This window comes from Dunckerocampus dactyliophorus, chromosome 1 (assembly GCF_027744805.1).
Source record: "Dunckerocampus dactyliophorus isolate RoL2022-P2 chromosome 1, RoL_Ddac_1.1, whole genome shotgun sequence".
Lineage (NCBI taxonomy): Eukaryota > Metazoa > Chordata > Actinopteri > Syngnathiformes > Syngnathidae > Dunckerocampus > Dunckerocampus dactyliophorus.
The window spans coordinates 25100439-25119725 of NC_072819.1; the positions used below are offsets into that span (position 1 = coordinate 25100439).

Sequence of the window (19287 nt, forward strand, 5' to 3'; positions counted from 1 at the left end):
GGCGTGATTGGTGATTTGAACCCCAACATGCAGAGTGGAAAACGCACACACAGGGCCGAAATAAGAGTCTTTAATGACAAAAGGTGGTCTACAAGAGGTAAACAGTCCAACAGAAAAATACCAGAGTCCAAAAACTAAAGACAACCTAAGCCACAAAGTGTAACAAAAAATCAGTGCTAGCCAAACGTGCTGCAGGAGGAAAAAACACACTAGGTGAAACAGAAATCGCTGCCGAAAACGAGGCAGGCACAGCTACAAAAATGCTGGACAATAGAACTACTCACTACTTCACTGTTGGAATGCACGAGGCAAAAAGCACAAGAGTGGGAAGGCAGGATCGGCGCAGGCAGAGTTCGAAGAACAATCTGGCACTGGAGTGCTGCCTTCCAACAGTTTATGAACTGAATGAGTCTAATTGGCTGGAGGTGCGTGTGTCGCTAGCTCCGCCTCAGCAGTGCACTACAAACAAACGACAGCAGGCGGCAGCAGAGCGACAACACAGATCATGATACTTTTTTCAACCAGAAAATTTAAGAATCCCCCTACCAGCTAGCAGGTATTATCAATGTCTATATTTGTCATACTTTCAAGTTAAAACTAATTTATTTAGTTGATTTCATTCAGAAGATTAACATTCACGGCTTTCAGTCACCGCTGTCTGGTATTCATGCAAATGTCCATAGCACGTGCACATATACAAGTATAACAGCAGTCTCAGAGAAGCGACCCGCAAGTTGGAGTCACTGTGTAGCGATACATTCAATGACAGCGGAACTTTTTCAAATCGCTGTTTTTAATGCTCGTGTGTGTTTTGTGGGGCGTGGCTTGCAGCGTTGGATCAGGGAGTAGGCGGAATATACTGTATATTTTTCAACGGTTTGCGACCTCTGCCTAACCAAGGTAGACAGCACCTGGCCGTAGCATGGTTCAGTAAGGGCCTACATGGAAACCAATGATAAAGTACGCAAGAGAAAAAAACAAAATGCCCCTTGCCAATGAAAAGTGACCTACGGTGTCTTAAATGAATATGTATGTCTTTCTCTATGTGGTCTCACACAGAGTCAGTGTACCTGATCTCATCACAGTTTAAGAGGCATTAAAGCTGTCACTTTTGATTCCCATCAATAAATTCCACATTTTTAAGACTTTTGTAGCCTGCAGCTCTGCAAACATGCCGTCTGGTCAGATGACACAAATCAAACAAACTTTGTGCATCATGAAATTGTTAACCTTTTGTGACAGACTGATGTCACTGCAACCAATGCTGTAGATATAAAGCCTCATTGCAGCTGAGTGGGTTATAGTTATAATTACTCTAAGCAGGGCCAGTTCTAAGCTTGCACATATTGGGGGGCACTCAGAAATATGAAGGGGGCATTATGCATACACATCATGTGGCAGCATTTATTATTTTTTTGGATAACAGTGTTCTGTGTTTGAAAAGTATCCTGGGGAACATGGAAGCTGGAAGCTATCCCAGTTGATGTAGGGGATGTCAATCAGAGGGCAATGTATTGCAACAATAGCTATGTCATTACGGTGACGTATGCAATGGCAGTGGAGTCCAGTATCAACTGGTCTATTGCTTGCATTAATAAGTAATAATAATAGAGTGGAATCTCCGTAGTCGTGTTAGTGTTCCATGAGGCTGGACATAATTTCATCAGTTCCATTAACTATACAAGCAATTTTCTTTTCAATGCTAACATTAACAGTGTAAACTCTAAAGTCTAAAAATGTAAAAACAAAATAAATTAACCACTGCTAATTGTATAAGGTAAAGACAAATATACACTCTGTATTAACCTTTAATGATGAATAAAAAAGTTGCACCTCCCCTTTGGCCACTTTTTAACAAACTGACACACAAGTGTAAAAAGAACTTAACAGTAGTAAAGCACTTGATGACAACGTCATGTATTGTTCACTGGACAAAAGTAATAGGACACTGCTGGAAGTCCCCACCTAATTTTAGATGAATGTTCCTTCTTGAAATAAGTGTTCCAAACAAAAAGCTAAATACAAAGGGACAGAGTTAACTCAAAATTTTGCTCAAATTCCAAATCGTTTTAGTTTATACATTAAATGGTTCCATCGTAATTATATTTGTAATGTGTCTAATATTTTGGCCCAACTCTTGCTCTCTGATGTCTATAATTTATTTTCATATCACTCATGTATTAGATGCAGGTGATACATTTTCACAGCTAATAAATAGTTTGAGGAGTGCAAACGGTCTAAGGTGACAGACAGGTGTTGGTTAATGATTTCTCTCTTCCTTTCCCTCCTCCCCTCACTCACTACCACTGTCCATGGCCTTGAGCAACTCCTGACTTTTATCTTCTCCTGTCCTCCACACTTTCTTCACTTCAGCCTCACTTGTTGTCCTTACAGTTTCCTTTTCCTCTTCTCCGTGCTTTGGCCACGTTCACCTCCGCGCTGTTATGACTGACTGATGTGCGTTCCTCAGCCATGGCCCGCAGGAAGAGGGAGTTAGTACATGTCAGCATGCACAGGTATGTACTGTGGACTCCAGCTGGCTGCTGGAAGCCCATAGAGATGCTCACATGATGCACACATGGTGTCACAATACTTCTGAAAAACAGTCATGAGGTAGTCTAAGAATTTTTTTAGTAGTAGTACATGTTCTCAAGATACCACATAATACAAAGAAATTAAATTAGGATATACTGCACCGTTGTCCCTCGCCTCATCATGATTAAATGGCTTATTTCTTCTGATTATATCTACTAGATTGTGTAATACAAATGCAAATGTGACGATATGGGTGTTATTTCATGTCTAAATGGCTCTAATAATGTAAAAAAAAAAAGTATTTAAAAGATCGTAAATAGGTTTTCTATGCCATAACTAAGAAAATATTGCATTTATAAAGAAGAAATCCTACTTCATGGAAATGCACTTATTACATCCATGCCAGGAACCAATTAACCACAATAAACGAGGGATTACTGTACTTTAGAGTAGTCCGTGTACAGCTTATAGATGAATATAGATATAGGCTGAATCCCAAATCCACCCTTTACCCCTTGTCACTAGGTTTTGTGCGTTCACAAGAATCAAGCGGTGTCCCAGCTCTCCTTAAATCAAGGTGTAAGGGGTAAGGTCTAAAAGGTGTACAGCCCTAGAAAGCAAATGAGGTCGGGGACCAGACTTGAAACGAAGGCGTAGGAGGAGCTTCCTCAGATGCAACACCCGCTGACAAGATGGCAGAGCTGAGACCGAAAGAAACATAGAAATGTAAGTAATGAAGCACAATTATTGATTTTTACAGTAATGTCCCTCATGTTTTATTAGATATTCAAATCCTTTGCTACTCCATGTAAATATTCCCCATATCTTTGAATTGTTGGTTGTAGTTAGTTATAACGAACCAACTAACACCAATCGCTAACTTAGTCGGATTTGCTATTACTCTTCCTCCTTTGTGTCCTTTGTGCTACTTAACATCACTACCTTAGCACTCTTCCATTTTTACTTGGTGCCTTACTTACAGTAATTAGTCCTTTGCACCGCTCCCTTTGTTCATTTTTGTACATTGCTGCTCTTTGTGAGTATACTTATTGCCATTAAAGGTGATTTATGCAAGCCAGCCACCACGTCTTCACATCCTGAGGTGACGCTACAACATATAATAGCAAAGCGTGACATAAATGTCACAGTTTGTAAAAATGCATTCCTTTTATTTAAAAAAAAAAGGTAGGCTTTTTAACAATGAAATAATGTACAAATGTATGCACCTTACTTTATGGTAGGAAACATTTATTATGAACAATTTAATTGTCTCATCTGCCTACGTCACAGCCAGAAAGCGGTGAAGGGTGATGACATGACAATCAGGTGGCGTCCCATTCCTGAGTGGTTTCTTCCCCAAGGCCATCAGTTTTAAGGGGTAGGGAAACGACAAGGGGTAAGACGAAGAGGAAGGGTGGAATCGGGATTCAGCATTACTATCCACTGAAAATGAGTCATCAGAACTATTATTATCTGAATGGCTAACAACACAAGTCAATACCAAAATAACTGTCTTGCCTGCAGTCCAACATGAAGTCGTGGCACCATGGTCTGAGGCTGTATGAGTGTTGCTGGCACTCAGGAGCTGCAGTTCACTGAAGGGAAACATCTGTTGTTGCATTGTGAAGCAGAAACTGTGTCTTTAGGAAGTGGCTCAGAAAGCTGAAGGTGTCCAAGTATGTCTCCAGATCTGAACCCAATTGAGGACTTTTGGGCCATCCTAACGCAGAAGGAAGGTGCAGGCGTGGCAAGCTGTCTAACATCCACCAGCTCCACCAGTGATGCCATCATGAAGGTGTGGAAGAGGATTGCGGTAACGTGTGCAGCCCTGGTGAATTCCATGCCCACGAGGATATAGGCAGTGTTACATACCAATGGTATTCACACTTTGGACACAATTTGGACATGTTCTCTGTGAGGTGTGCTCATTTTGCCAGCTATTTAGACAATAATGGCTGTGTGTTGAGTCATTTTTAAGTGTATAGTACATATATATTGCTCTACAAGCTGTACACTGACTAAACTACAGTATATCCATGTTTTATTTCAATAGAATTGTCCTTTCAGCAGATATCATGTAATGAAATGGGTGTCGTCACTTTTGTGAGATACCGTGAGATAGATCAGGTAGACACAGCGTGTATGCAAATGTATGCACCATCTCAGTAAAATATGTCTTTCGTTCCCCATGCAGATGCTGCAGTGAGACACTTCACCCGTTAGAGTTAGAGGGAGGGTGAGAGAGGGGGGAGGAGAAAGAGAAAATGAGAGGACAACAGCAGCAGAAAGTGAGAAAGAGCGAGAGAGGGAGGAGCGAGAAGGACGGAACCTGAGTTAGACAGTCTGATGTGCATAAGTTGCTGGCTGTTTTTCATTCTCTTTTTTGTGTTTCCCAAAGGAGGAGTGGAAGTTGAACGAAAGAGAAGAAGATGCAGAGAGGAGGTGGACAGAAGGTGTGAGGAACACAAGGCGGCAATGGATAACACCGCTCCTCAGCCTGAGCATTCACTGGCGTGGACCTTCACGCTGCTGCTGCTGCTGCTGCTGGTGGTGCTGGTGGTTTCCATCCAGCAGCCACACTAGGCTGCTCACACCTAAGGTATTGAACACATGCACCTGGGACACACTCACTCATCCCACATTTGCACTGCTGTTAATATGCTACACAAATGTCATAGCATTGCATGAGGTCACAGTGCACAGCCTCTATGCGATGTTGCATGAACATGACAACTCAAAGTTGTTGTAAAACTTGTTTGCGGGGGAATTCGAGACACAAAGCAGCATTTTTGGACACTTTAAATCAGTATGTCCTGAAAGATATAAGGTGTACTTACAGTACAGCACTGTGCAAAAGTATTGGGGCACAATGAGATTTTTGTTTTCGAAATGCTGTGATGACCATCTACTATTATTTTCAGTCTTTTTCATAGAATATGACCAGAAAACACACACAAAAAAGTGTTGAGATTAGGGGTGTCCAAAGTGCGGCCCTGGGGGCATTTTCAGTTTGCAGCTGGGTTTTCACTGGCCCTCAGCATATTGTTAAAAAAATAAAATGTATGTATTATTAATGAGATATATTACTAGCTATTACAGTAATTTTCTTTTTCATCTATAAAAAAAACTAAGATGTGGATGTTTTCAGATAAATTAGCATACTAGTACTGTATATTGTCCAACACTGGATTGGCTATAGCATATGTACAAAATGCATCAAAGTGGCCCCCGCATTCAATTTTCTGTATGTGGCCCTTGGTGGAAATAGTTTGAACCCCCCTGGTTTAGAGTGACTTCAGCAGGCACTAATTGTATTTGCCACATAAACACACAGAACCATTAATAAGACTTATAAGACTATTACTTAAAAATATACACAATTGAGGCAAAAAGCAATGTGTCAAATAATGTCAAAACTAGTGTTGGCTTTAAGATGTTAGCACAGCACAGTAGCTAGACATCAGCTGAGGCTTCCCAAGGGACCATTTGCTTTCCTTCAGTAATGTATTCCATGGGAGGAAGAAGTTCTTGCTTGTCGATTTTTGCAGCGGCTGTGCAGAATGGTTGCACCAACGTGATGGTTACAGTGCAAACCAATGAGTTGTTGCTCAGCGGGGCAGGTAAGCGCATGTCTGGGGTATGCTGCATGGGAGCTTGTTAAAAACTGTACATGGCTGAGCGCAGCTCTAATATTTAACAAAGGACACAGCTTATAGGGGAGACATATCGGCTTGTAAAGTAAGGACTTGATGTGGAAATGTGTGTGTATGTTGCAGTACTGTTTGTTTGTTGACACCTCTTCATTACTACAACACAGGCAGCCTAATTAGGTTTTTGGGTAATTAAATTACACTGCAGCCATTGTGACTCATCAGCAGCTCCTTTAAAGTCTGGCCTTTAGAGGGTAAAGTGAGGTGACTGTCTGCCATGCTGATGACTAAATGAGCTGTCATGTCAAACATGTGTGTGTGTGTGTTCATGCATTTGTGTGTGTGGGCTGTCTGGTTCTAATAGCAAATATTGTTGGATTATCTGATTTACTACAATGTAGCTGACCTGAACACACCATCTGGATGAGTACATGGGCATGTTACATTATAGCCATGTCCACACATACACGTTTGTCAAGCATATGCCAAAGTGACAGGTGGTGCTGTAACCCCTCACCATAATGCCACATTCCAGAAAACTATTGGAACTTTCCAAAGAAGAAACTCAAGGCAAATCCATGTCACCAGGAAATCATTAACAATGGCACACACAGAGACACTCTAAAATGCAAAAAAAAAAAAAAGGTACAGTTGTCCCTTGTTGGTTCCAGACCTGCCTACAATAAGTGAATTTCCGAAAATTAGGACTCAATATTAATAAATGCAATATTTGTGTTATTAGAGCATAGAACCCCATTTTGCCTTGGTTGCTTCAAGATGCGATTAATCAACAATCGATTAGTATAAGACACCATATTTACTTATTACACATACAGTGGAACTTCCCAAAGTGGTACAATTGTGATTTTTTTTAAGGAAAATACCGCAATTGCACAAAAGCTCATGTTCAAACGAGTGTCAAGGGAGATGTCAAGAAATCTCATGAGACGTGAGCTCAGTGAGCATCTAGTACTGAAATGGATTATGTATATGAGCTGGTGACCGAAGGTTAGGTTGTGGGGGCTGTGGAAGCGATGAGCGGTGTGTTTTTGTGTTTGTTGTGTATTGTTGTAAAGTATATTTTATGATTTGTTTCTGTATCTGTGTCAGGACCCCCACGAAAATGAGACGCTGCATCTCTAGGGGCTGTCCTAAATACATCAAAATTGAACTGAAGTAGGGTTGTGGCCTGGGGGCCATTTTCAGCCTGCAGCTCATTTTTTGTTGGCCCTCAGTATAGTACACTAATTTGCTTTGTCACCAATAACCCAAAGCTAAACTGGGAATGTTTTGTTCAGATAGCTTAGCATATATGTCCTATATTGGATTGGTGTCAGCATCTTTAAGATTAACTTCGATTTGTTAGGCTTTTGTTGTTGTTTTTGTACAACAGAACGGTACCTGGCAAAAACTCCATCCATCTTCCGCTTATCCGAGATTGAGTTGTGAGGCAGCAGCCTAAGCAGAGAAGCCCAGACTTCTCTCTTCCCGGGGAAACTTTGTCCAGGCATTCCCAGGCCAGTTGAGAGACATAGTCTGTCCGTGTTCTAGGTCTTCCCCGAGGTCTCCTACCGGTCAGACGTGCCCTAAACACCCGAGCAGCACCCTGACCAGATGCCCGAGCCACCTCATCTGGCTCCTCTCAATGCGGAAGAGCAACAATTCTATTCCAAGTTCCTCCCATATGACAGTGCTTCTCACCTTATCTGTAAGGGGAGCCCAGCCACACGGCCAAGGAAACTCATTTCGGCCACTTGTACTTAAACTCCTTTTTTAAAAATTAAACAAATACCCATGGAACAGATAGTGTTTGACTTTGGAAATTCCACTGTACAGTCCCCCCTCCCCCATCACAAGCAAGTGTCTGTCTGGTGATCAGACTGTGTGTTGTGTGTATCTTTTGTGTGTGTGCGTGTGCCCAGTTAATGTTGCATCGGCCTGCAACGCAAACACATACACACACACACACACACACATTGTCTGCCATAATGTCTGCTTTTTCTGACTCTTCTAAGCTAGGCTAAAATGATTACATGTCGATCCATCAGTGGGTCATATTTTTGTTTTTTGTGGCCTAAATACAGTATCAGTGGTCTACATAATGACACTCCTACATACATGTGTCCATTCTACTTGCATTGTTTCACTCCTGCCTCTGCTTCATTTGAGAGAAATGTGTGTGCCAAGTCATGTTGGGAATGTGGAAAAGTGTCTTACCTGTGGAGGGGGAGGAGGTCTGAAATTGGATGTGAACTTGAAACGAAAAAGGACCTCCTACTGTGCATTGAGCTAATGAAAAAGTAATACTTGTGATTGTAAGGAGATAAAGTGAAGTCATTTAAGACAGCAGTGCACACGTTGATATTTATTTTTTGATTGAACCTGCACTGCTGAGAATATTTGGCACATGTCAGCCGGTTAAAGCAGGTGTGCAAATTTTGAGGCCCAAGGTGGTGAGCATCACGCCGCTGACAGCGCACACCTGTCTAACATTTGCATTCATGCGAAAGTAAATGTTTCTTTGCATGAAATGTTTAGTCTCAGTGCACTTTCAAAGCAGGTGTGTTTAGTTTGACCTGACATGACTGGAATTCTTGTGAGTTTTGCGTGTTCTGCCATACTTTGACACTTTTTCGCTAAATGGTCACTTTGTTAGGCACGTTCCATTTTTTTTTTTTAGTCGATCATGTTTCAAAACAGCAAGTGGCCCCCATGGATGGCGTGTTCCTACCTGTTCTGATAATAAAAGGGGTTAGCCCAAACTGCCGGTTCTCACATTAGTAAAGGAGTTGGTTAGGAAAGCAGCAGAAAAAGAAAAAAAAAGCAAAGAAGTGCACGTGAGTTAACAGGAGAAAACCAAGTAGATAACACAACAATTTATTTTGAACCTGAATTAATTGAACTGAATTCCCTACTCAGGTACTGTAATGCTTGTAGTCACATGACATGATGCCTTTAATGGTAAACTGCACTTTTTTTTTTAAATTTTGCCCATCATCCACAATCCTTGTGAGACATGAACACATATGTCTTTCTCTTCTCTGTGCGTTTTCAAGATGTAAAAACACATAAAAAGCGACAGCTCAGTAGTGCACATAATGGAATGCACCTATGCTGTCCACAAGAAAAACCTTCAACAAGGTTTTATGGTTTCATATCCATACTGTGACCATGTAGTAACAGGTACAATAATGGTAACATGTAATACTTACAGTATTTTGTGTATTTCGGCCATTCTAAGCATGACCGGAGCTTCCTTCCTCGGCACATTGATTTCACATTGCAATGTCGTAGAAACAAACGCTTACACGTAGTGTTAAATTTTCCAAACTTGGAAGTAAAACACACAGCAGCAGTGGCGGCATCTTGAATATGTAGCCTTACCTTTTAGTCGCGTTTAAGGCGTTAGGGTTGACACGCTACGGGCGAGTCTGTGGTGAAGTTAGTCGCTAACCGGCTAGTAGCAATGTCACTGTAGCATGGTTAATATGCATGCCACATTATATGTAAATGGAGCCTTGTTACAATAGTAAACAAGGGAAAACTCATGACCTTTCAAGAGCCACAACAAACATACAACCTAGGTAAGCATGACAATTTTAAATACTTACAATTGAGAAATTAACTAAGAGGGAAATAAAACGCAAGATACACAGAAACAGACATGGAATTATTCAAACGGTGATGTGTCCCTACAAATCAAAGTCCATTAAGATAGTGTCCACACTATACCAGAATTTAATGGAGGAAAAGGTAAGCACTCTGTATATTAAACAAAGATGGGAAGGAGAACTAAAGATAAACATCACAGAAGGTGAATGGTTATGTACGATTGTAACTCAAAACTCCCCAACATCCTCTCGTTTCTGGAGGGAACATTTCTGGAAGAATATAATTAGGTTCTTTATTACACCAGAAATTAAACAGAAATACCTTAAAGTTGCTCCTCCTCCCACCACCTTATCGTGGTGGAGGGGTTTGCGTGCCCGAGTGATCCTAGGAGTTATGTTGTATGGGGCTATATGAACCTGGTAAGGTCTCCCAAGGCAAAGAGGTCCCAGGTGACGGTCCAATGACATACAGTACCTTCCATAGAGAAAGAAGAGTTTGAGGACACGAACGCGGTCAGTTCCATCACCTTGGCTGAGGTATCTGGGGTAGTCAAAACGCTACCTAGTGGCAAAGCTCCGGGAGTGGACGAGTTTGAATTCCTCAGGGCTCTGGATGTTGAGGGACTGTCTTGGCTGACACGTCCCTTTAACATTGCATGGAAGTCGGGAACAGTACCTCTGGATTGGCAGACCAGGATGGTGGTCCCCCTTTTCAAGAAGGGTGACCGAAGGGCGTGTTCAAACTATAGGGGGATCACACTCCTCAGCCTCCCTGGGAAAGTCTATTCCAGGGTGCTGGAGAGAAGGGTACGACCGTTAATTGAACCTTGGCTACAGGAGGAGCAATGGGGTTTTCGTCCTGGTCGCGGAACACTGGACCAGCTCTACACCCTTGCAAGGGTACTGGAGGGTACTTGTGAGTTTGCCCCACCGGTTTACATGTGCTTTGTGAACTTGGAAAAGGCATTTGACCGTGTCCCTCACGGTGTCCTGTAGGGTTTGCTCAGGGAGTATGGGATCGGTGGCGCCCTACTACGTGCCATTCGGTCCTTTTACAACCGGAGCAGGAGTCTGGTTCGCATTGCCAGCAGTAAGTCAAGCCTGTTTCCGGTGAACGTTGGCCTCCGCCAAGGCTGCTTTTTGTCTGCGATTCTGTTCATAATTTTCATGGACAGAATTTCTAGGCGCAGCCAAGGCGTCGAGGGAGTCCAGTTTGGTGGCCTTAGAATCTCGTCTCTGCTATTTGCAGTCAATGTGGTCCTGATGGCCTCATTGGGCTGTGACCTTCAGTGTTTACTGGGACGGTTTGCATCTGAGTGTGAAGCTTCTGGGATGAGACTCAGCACCTCCAAATCTGAAGGCATGGTTCTCAGTCAGAGAAGGGTGGATTGCTCCATCCGGGTTGAGAATGAGGTCCTGTCCCAGATGGAGGAGTTCAAGTATCTCGGGGTTTTGTTCACGATTGAGGGAAGGTTGGAGCATGAGGTTGACAGGCGGATTGGTGCTGTGTCTGCAATCATGCGGTCGCTGTACCGGGCCGTCATGGTGAAGAGAGTGCTGAGCCGGAAGGCAAAGCTCTCAATTTACCCGTCGATCTATGTTCTCACATATTGAGAACTGAAGAGGACATACTGTACAGTATGTTGAGAAAAGTGGGCAAAATGGACACTGTTCACTGACAGAAACTAAGGAAAAGACTTGCATATCATACCATGAAAATGACTGTGAAGTTTTGTGGAAATTATGTAATCCAGTGCCCCTTTGTGTGTTTGTGTTTTTGTTCAGGTGTTAAAAAACAGTTGAAAATGGAAAAATAAAGTTAAAAAAAGTAAATGGAGCGTTGTTGCCGCTTTTTGGAGACTTTTTCAGGCGACTTCATAGGAGGAATAAGTATGTCCCACACGTGCAGCAATGAACTGGCTGTTTTTTATCTGTTTTTATAGCTTTAAAATACACAGAAAAAAGAACGATGTATGTGTTCATGTCTCACATAAGGATTGTGGATGATGGGCAAGATCCCTTGTATCTACAACAGATACCCTTCTCATTGGTTTCTGCTAAATGAATAAACTTTTATTCACATCAATATTCATGCAGCCTTTCACTGAGGGAATTAGAGTGGGAGTTATTTTTTTAATCAGTGTTAAAGATACAGTACGTATTTTAAATTCACACCTTAAGCATCCTGATGATGCTACACTGTGGTTGCCATGACGACACCATTCTCACACAATGTAGAGGTCTCTAATATTGGGAGTGGTCCCGCCAGGACACACTTTCATGTTGCGCTAGCTACAGTACTATTCAGAGTTGTGTCCACAGTAAAATGACTGTGTGGCTTCATTACATTCCTTCAGTTTTATCCTAGTTAGCTATTTAACAGATGTTGGCTACTAAGTGAATAATTAATCAATTAATCAATGATATTTATTATAAAAGGTTGATTCTTTTGCAGGGGAGTGTCTTTACTAGGAGTGTCACAAGACAAGAGTTTTCGTTCAGAAAAAAAATCTCTCTCAATAATAAATACATTAATGACACAGTAAATGAATATGAACTCGATCATTTTTCCAACCTCCATCCAGTATACTGCCACGTGCATGCATGTCTGTTTTCATCGTCTCTTGCCTCCAAACAGGCAGGAAGAGGACTTATTCTGCGCATTGGCTCAGCACCTACATGTTTCATAGAACAATGGCGTTCCATAGTACAATGGCATGAACGTACCACCTGGACGTACCAACATATCCACCTGACACAGTTTTCCCATCTGGGAAAACACTTTGAGATGCAGAGCCTCTGTCCCTACAGTCAAAACTCACTAAGATGTTGGATCGGCAAAGTAAATACAAATAAACACCTGACCCCTAATAGACGCCTGGTTCTGCTCATCAGTCCCCCCCCCCCACCACCACCACCACAATATGAGGAAATAAGGTACAGTGGCTTTCAAGTTTACTTACACTGTACAAGTGTAGAGGGAGCCAGTGAGACTTTAAAGGGACTGTACTCGAATTCAAACATACTGCTAGCATTACAGTATATCCCGCCTCTTCCTGCCTTGAGTGCGCCGACGTAACACACGCAAACGCACTAGTTATGTATGTTGTCAGCTGATTTGGCAGAGACAGCAATTTGGCAAAGTTAGGCTATTAACGTTAGCCATCATTGAATGTATGGCCTATTGTAACAAAAACATGACTGCAATTTGTTTATCTCCTGTCTGAGACTGCTTTTGCGTGTGTGTACGCGCCGCGGACATGTAAGTGAATACCAGCTGTGAGTGACAGCCTTGAACACCAGTTCATGCCGCACAAAAATTTTAAATTGACAGTTTTTATGCAGTTTAATCTGTAATTGTGAAAAATATAGACATTCTTTGTACACACTGTTCCACAATTGGCATATATGTATATGCTAGCTGGCGATGGTGTTCTTATATTTTTTTGTTTAAAAATGGTTTTAAGTTCCATAGAATCCCTTTAAATACAAACATTTTTATACGAATATTTTTGGAGTATTTTCATTGAAATTCAAAAGAATGTATTTGTCCATTGGGGTAAAAATACAAATAAAAGAAATGAATTTAATAAAATTACTTTATTTTTCTCAATCCCACTGACATACCTTCCATAGATGGGAAAGCCTATTCCAGGGTGCTGGAGAGAAGGGTACGACCGTTAGTCGAACCTCGGCTACAGGAGGTGCAATGTGGTTTTCGTCCTGGTCGCAGAACACTGGACCAGCTCTACACCCTTGCGAGGGTACTGGGAGGTACTTGGGAGTTTGCCCAACCAGTCTATATGTGCTTTGTGAACTTGGAAAAGGCATTCGACCGTGTCCCTCGCAGTGTACTGTGGGAGGTAATCCGGGAGTACGGGATTGGAGGCACGCCACTACATGCCATTCGGTCCTTATACAACCGGAGCAGGAGCCTGGTTCGTATTGGCAGCAGTAAGTCAAGCCTGTTTCCTGTGAATGTTGGCCTCCGCCAAGGCTGCCCTTTGTCACCGATTCTGTTCATAATTTTCATGGACAGAATTTCTAGGCGCAGCCAAAGCGTCGAGGGAGTCCAATTCGGTGGTCTTAGGATCTCGTCTCTGCTATTTGCAGACGATGTGATCCTGATGGCCTCATCAGGCTGTGACCTACAGCGTTTACTGGGACGGTTTGCATCTGAGTTTGAAACTTCTGGGATGAGACTCAGCACCTCCAAATTTGTGGCCATGATTCTCATTCGGAAAAGGGTGGATTGCTCTCTCTGGGTTGGGAATGTGGTCCTGCCCTAGGTGGAGGAATTCAAGTAACTCAGGGTCTTGTTCACGAATGAGGGAAGGTTGGAGCGTGAGGTTGATAGGCGGATCGGTGCAGCGTCTGCTGTAATGCGGTCGCTGTAATGGACCGTTGTGGTGAAGAGAGAGCTGAGCCGGAAGGCAAAGCTCTCAATTTACCGTTCGATCTATGTTCCCACCCTCACCTATGGTCATGAGCTTTGGGTCGTGACCGAAAGAACGAGATTGCGGATACAAGTGGCTGAAATGAGTTTCCTTCGTAGGGTAGCTGGACTTACCCTAAGAGATAGGGTGAGGAGCTTGGTCATCCGGGCGGAGCTCGGAGTAAATCCGCTGCTCCTTCACATCGAGAGGAGCCAGTTGAGGTGGCTCGGGCATCTAGTCCGGATGCCTCCCCGATGCCTCCCTGGTGAGGTGTTTCGGGCATGCCCAGCCCGGAGAAGGCCCCGGGGCAGACCTAGGACACGCTGGAGGAATTATGTCTCACAGCTAGCTGGCCTTGGTGTCCTCCCGGTGGAGCTGGAGGAGGTGGTCGGGGACCGGGAAGTCTGGGCTTCCCTACTGAGACTGCTGCCCCCGCGACGTGGACCCGGATAAGCGGAGGAAAATGGATTGATGGATGGACAATTACTTTATGTTACATAAGGCAGACTTAACAATGAACAATACTGCACTTTCTCATAAGTTTGTTGACGTGTCTCATTAAAGTGTTTTAAATGTTAACCAGCTCGTGCAATCCTATTGTACACACAAAGCAGCTACAGTATGTTAGGGCCCTGTCACACCTTGACGATTTAGGCAGCGCATGCCTGACGTGATTTTGATGGCATACGTTGAACTGCCGACAGGTTTTTTTTCCAATTTTGGGCGTATACATAGCGTATTCATAACGAGGTCGACATAAACATGACGTATTACTAACTTATAAAGTTTCTCTAACTTATAGACAACTTACATCAACGAATGCGTAGCGTGTTGCTGATGTTCACAATTTATGCCCAATTGCCAACGCCTGTCACACCTTGACGCCAATGTATAAAAAATTTGGCCAATACGCTGGCGTACGTGGAATAAGTTATGGGTAAGTTTTGTATATGTTAACAGCACGCAGAAGCACGCCAGCATGCACTTAATGTTGACGTGATCGATAATGCTTGATTAAAACGTGCATTGTTTCTCTCAGACAAAGCGCAAAAAAATAAAAAAATAAATGTTAGTTCCATTCCCAGTGTCACAGTGTCCTCTACTGGTCAAGCTGCAAACTTACCTGCAAATGCAAGCCTCTATGTCCATCTCCCCTCGCCAAGAAGACAGTTCTGTCTCAAGGTATGTTGACGTATTTTGACTTGTACGTAACTTACAAATATTGTGTGTGAACGAGCGTCAACGATCGCATAACTTATTGCCCGTGGATGCGGGACGTATGAATCATACGTTGACATACGTCGAAAAGTTTTATGCAGGCACAAAATTTTTGGACGACTTAGACATATGCCGGCGTGCTTCCGCGTGCTGTTAACATATACAAAACTTACACATAACTTATTCGACGTACGCCAGCGTATTGGCCAAATTTTTCATACGTTGGCGTAAGCTGGCTAAATCGTCAAGGTGTGACAGGGCCTTTAGGAGGCTGATGATTGTACGATTTTGTGCGACTTACATCAAGGCACCACAATTAAAATCAAGTTAATTCCCTCTAAGACTGTGAAAAGCTCCAGTGTGTGTGGGGGGGTGGGGGAGGTTGTCTGTACTCTTCTTGTGCTGGAAGAAGAGACAGATTTGTAGGAGGGGAAGACGGATGCAGGTCAAAGTTCCAAACTTTTTTGGTGTTTACCTGTGAGATGGTCACCATTTTTCAGGCTATCATAAATGAGAGATTTGTGTTTGTCTGCTGCAAGGAGAGCCTCTGTACATCCTTGCACATTTCACACACACACACACACACACACACACACACACACACAGATTCAGGTGTGCTTTTGTATGTTAGTCAGACAGCACGTCTTAGTGGTGTCTGGGAAAGAAGGTCTTGGACACATTTCCTGAGGCTGTAAGAGTAACAACACCATGTGTAAATATTAAGGTAACCCAGCCTCCTACCCCACCTCCTCTCATAGCCTCTAGGGTCCTCACCTGTCTCACGATTGTAGGAAGGGGCCTAAAACCCGCCTGACCTGAGTTCACTCAGCCATGTTCGTACCAGCGACGACTCTAATCTGACAAAAAATGCATTAACTTGACATCTTGTATATTCAGCGGGATTGCACCTCAAGTCCAGATGCAGGCTTTGTTTTCCTAAACAGAAGCACATTCAAATGCCATGATGTACTTTTGTTTACCTTTTTAATGCCGTGCCAAATAACCGGCATCTTATGTGACCTTATTTTGTCAGTTTAAAATCACGGGAACCATTTTTGGTTACTTAAGTGGGTGGGTGTGACAATGAACCACATTATTTTCAGCTAAAAAGAATATTAGCACAAAAAGAATTAAGTAAATTAGCATATTTGCATGTTTTGTTTTGGTTTACCGTACATAATTTCTCGTAGCCAGTCAGGTAAAAACAGTAATAAATATGAATAATAAAATGTAGAATAATTTATCCGTGTTTTAATCTGTTTTTGTAGTTGTTTTTTTTTTGTTGTTTTTTTTTAGTTTCTAAATATTTAATGCTGTATGTATTTTATTTTATTTCACTTTATTTTATTGTATTTATTTTGCAAAACTGATTTTCATGCCCAAGGGAAATGACCTTTTTTTTTTACTCATTTTTAGCCATGAAAGTATATTTACATTATTGTACTAGTTACGTAAAGATGTTGTCCATGGAAAAATGGCACTTAAAAAACCCACTGAGGACTGATTTTCCACATGTGTGGCTGAATGATGTCATGTCTGCTGTGTGCAGACAATGCTGGGTTCTTGAGTCAACTGCTTGCCAATTAGTGTGCTGATGTGACCAACTTTAAGTGCCATCTCACACACACACACAACTACTCTCACCATACTGTGATGACACTCCAGTCAGTCTGTCGCACACCACACTAACTGACCAACCAAGTGACTCGCTGTGGGTATGGGGGTGGGATGGGACCACCTTGCATATACGGTATGTGTATCTTTAAAAAACAAAGGAGAAACAATAGTCATGTTGTTTCTCTCAGGCTACACTTACAGTTGTAAAGTGTAATTACTTTGCTGTACTGTGTCCTGGCTTGTCCACCAGTATTAAATTAGTATTTTTAGGTTTTATTCACATTTGTGGCCAGGAGTAAGTGATTCAATATTTTAAGGTTTGAAAAAATATTTTTACCTGTTTCTATTGGGGGTGTCACAAAACACAACTCGTCCAACGAGACGAGATTTTAACATACATTTTAAGAAAATTACAATGAAAAAACTAGTGCGTTTTGAAATGTTTATTGTGCCACAAATTGACACTAAACGATATTACTGTCAACATATTTTTAGAAAAATTTAACCACTGATGTTACGATAATATATAATAATATATAATAATAATATATAATATTTTCTTTGATATGTCATCTTTCTCTTTATAAAGCTGAGGAATTGCTGTTTGTAACTTGTACTGTCTAATGTTTGCAGCATTTCTTGAAATGCTGGTTTTTCGACTGTATTAAAGAACAGCATTTCTTTTGCGATGATTTTCTATGACACCAGAAAAAGGAAAGACAGAAGCATCAGTGTCAGTCACAGAGTCAGTGAGTGCAACAGCCGTTCAGTCACTTCCGCTGCTGATGTCAGGGGTCCTTTTGTGGTCTCCTGTCAGTTATGTTCTCTGCACAGATAGGACAAGAATGCAGCATGTCCAAATTTGACCTACTAACAGCCAGTACTTTTCTATGGGCATAGCAATCAGCTGATTATGTGAATGTACTTTATCTTATGTGTTTCTATAATCTACTTGCAATAAATGTTCGTCTGCTCAGCTAACGAGTTAATAAAACAGTATTAACCTACAATTCCCCCTTTGGACCACAGCTAGACATATGCTGAAGAGGATTGCAGTGGGTCTGCTGTGAGTGCAGATACTTTCAATCAATCAGGGTGCCACACATCTAGTTTGGGGATGTGGGTAGGTTGTGTGTGAATTATCACCACCCAGAGGATTATTGTGCCTCTGTAAGAACGGTGTTGGCCATCTTCAGTCCCTTTCTTCGAGCAGCATGATGTCATCTCGAGGGACTCTTTTTGATGAGAGGCTTTTCCCATGGAGATAAGCTAATGACTTGGCACAGTTGGTGACTTGGCACGTCACATGCGGGAAGTAGATGGTCATCAAATCTCTTCCCTACTTGTGGTCACCTGGATGAACTGGAACTGGCTCCTCTTCGAATGCGGCCCTCGCGTTGGCATCATCTCAGCTGGACTGGTCCCTTCTTATAGCTAAGAATATACCTGATGCTAAGCTGATTTGCTGCACCATTTAACAATTGTTCACTGGAAACTACTAAGGCTGAATTCCAATTCTACCCCTTACCCCTCCCCTTACCCCTAGGTTTTGCGTGTTCACGAGAATCAAGTGGTGTCCCAATTCTCCTTAAACCGAGGGGTAAGGGGTAAGTGCTAAGCGGTACATACCCCTTGAAAACAAGTGTGGTCGCTGGCCACACTTGTAACTAAGGGGTAGGCGGAGCTACAACACCCGCTGAGAAGATGGAAGCGCAGAGACTGAAAGAAACACATAAATGAAAGTAATTATGCATAATTATTGAATTTCACAGTAACGTCACTCATGGTTTATTATATATTCAATCATTTGCTACTTCACATAAATATTTGCCACGTTTTTTTAAATTGTTGGTTTTTGCGAGTTGTAACTAGCCGGCTAACATCGATATCAGACTTCACTGCAATCTACTGCATTTAATAAATGATTAGACAATGATTAGATGGCAACCACATTAGCCCGTTCATTGTAAGTTGTATTTTTAAATAAATCGCTCACGAGGGGAATCTACATTACTGAACTGGCGGGTGGATATCCCCCACTCTATACTCCCGAGCTCCGTGGCAGTGCGGAGGCTGCTCGGATGCACCGTTTTCGAATCTAATCATTCAACGCAGCACATCATAGTGAAGTCTCTTTGCTGTGAATTATAGCCACCCTAGTCCATCAACAATTGTCATGGTGAGATATGTTTGTATTCAACACACAGTATGGATGGTCAG

General features: G+C 42.3%; 1 protein-coding gene across 3 annotated transcripts in view; it reads left to right on the forward strand.

Annotated features, from left to right (window-relative positions):
• Nucleotides 1-4847: 4847 nt before the first annotated feature.
• Nucleotides 4848-19287, forward strand: part of arhgef19 (Rho guanine nucleotide exchange factor (GEF) 19) — a 43650-nt gene continuing 29210 nt past the window's right edge. For all 3 annotated transcript variants that reach the window (XM_054795797.1, XM_054795807.1, XM_054795817.1), the window contains exon 1: nt 4848-5134. The gene's annotated coding sequence lies outside the window, so the exon portion shown is untranslated. The remainder of the gene's footprint in view (nt 5135-19287) is intronic.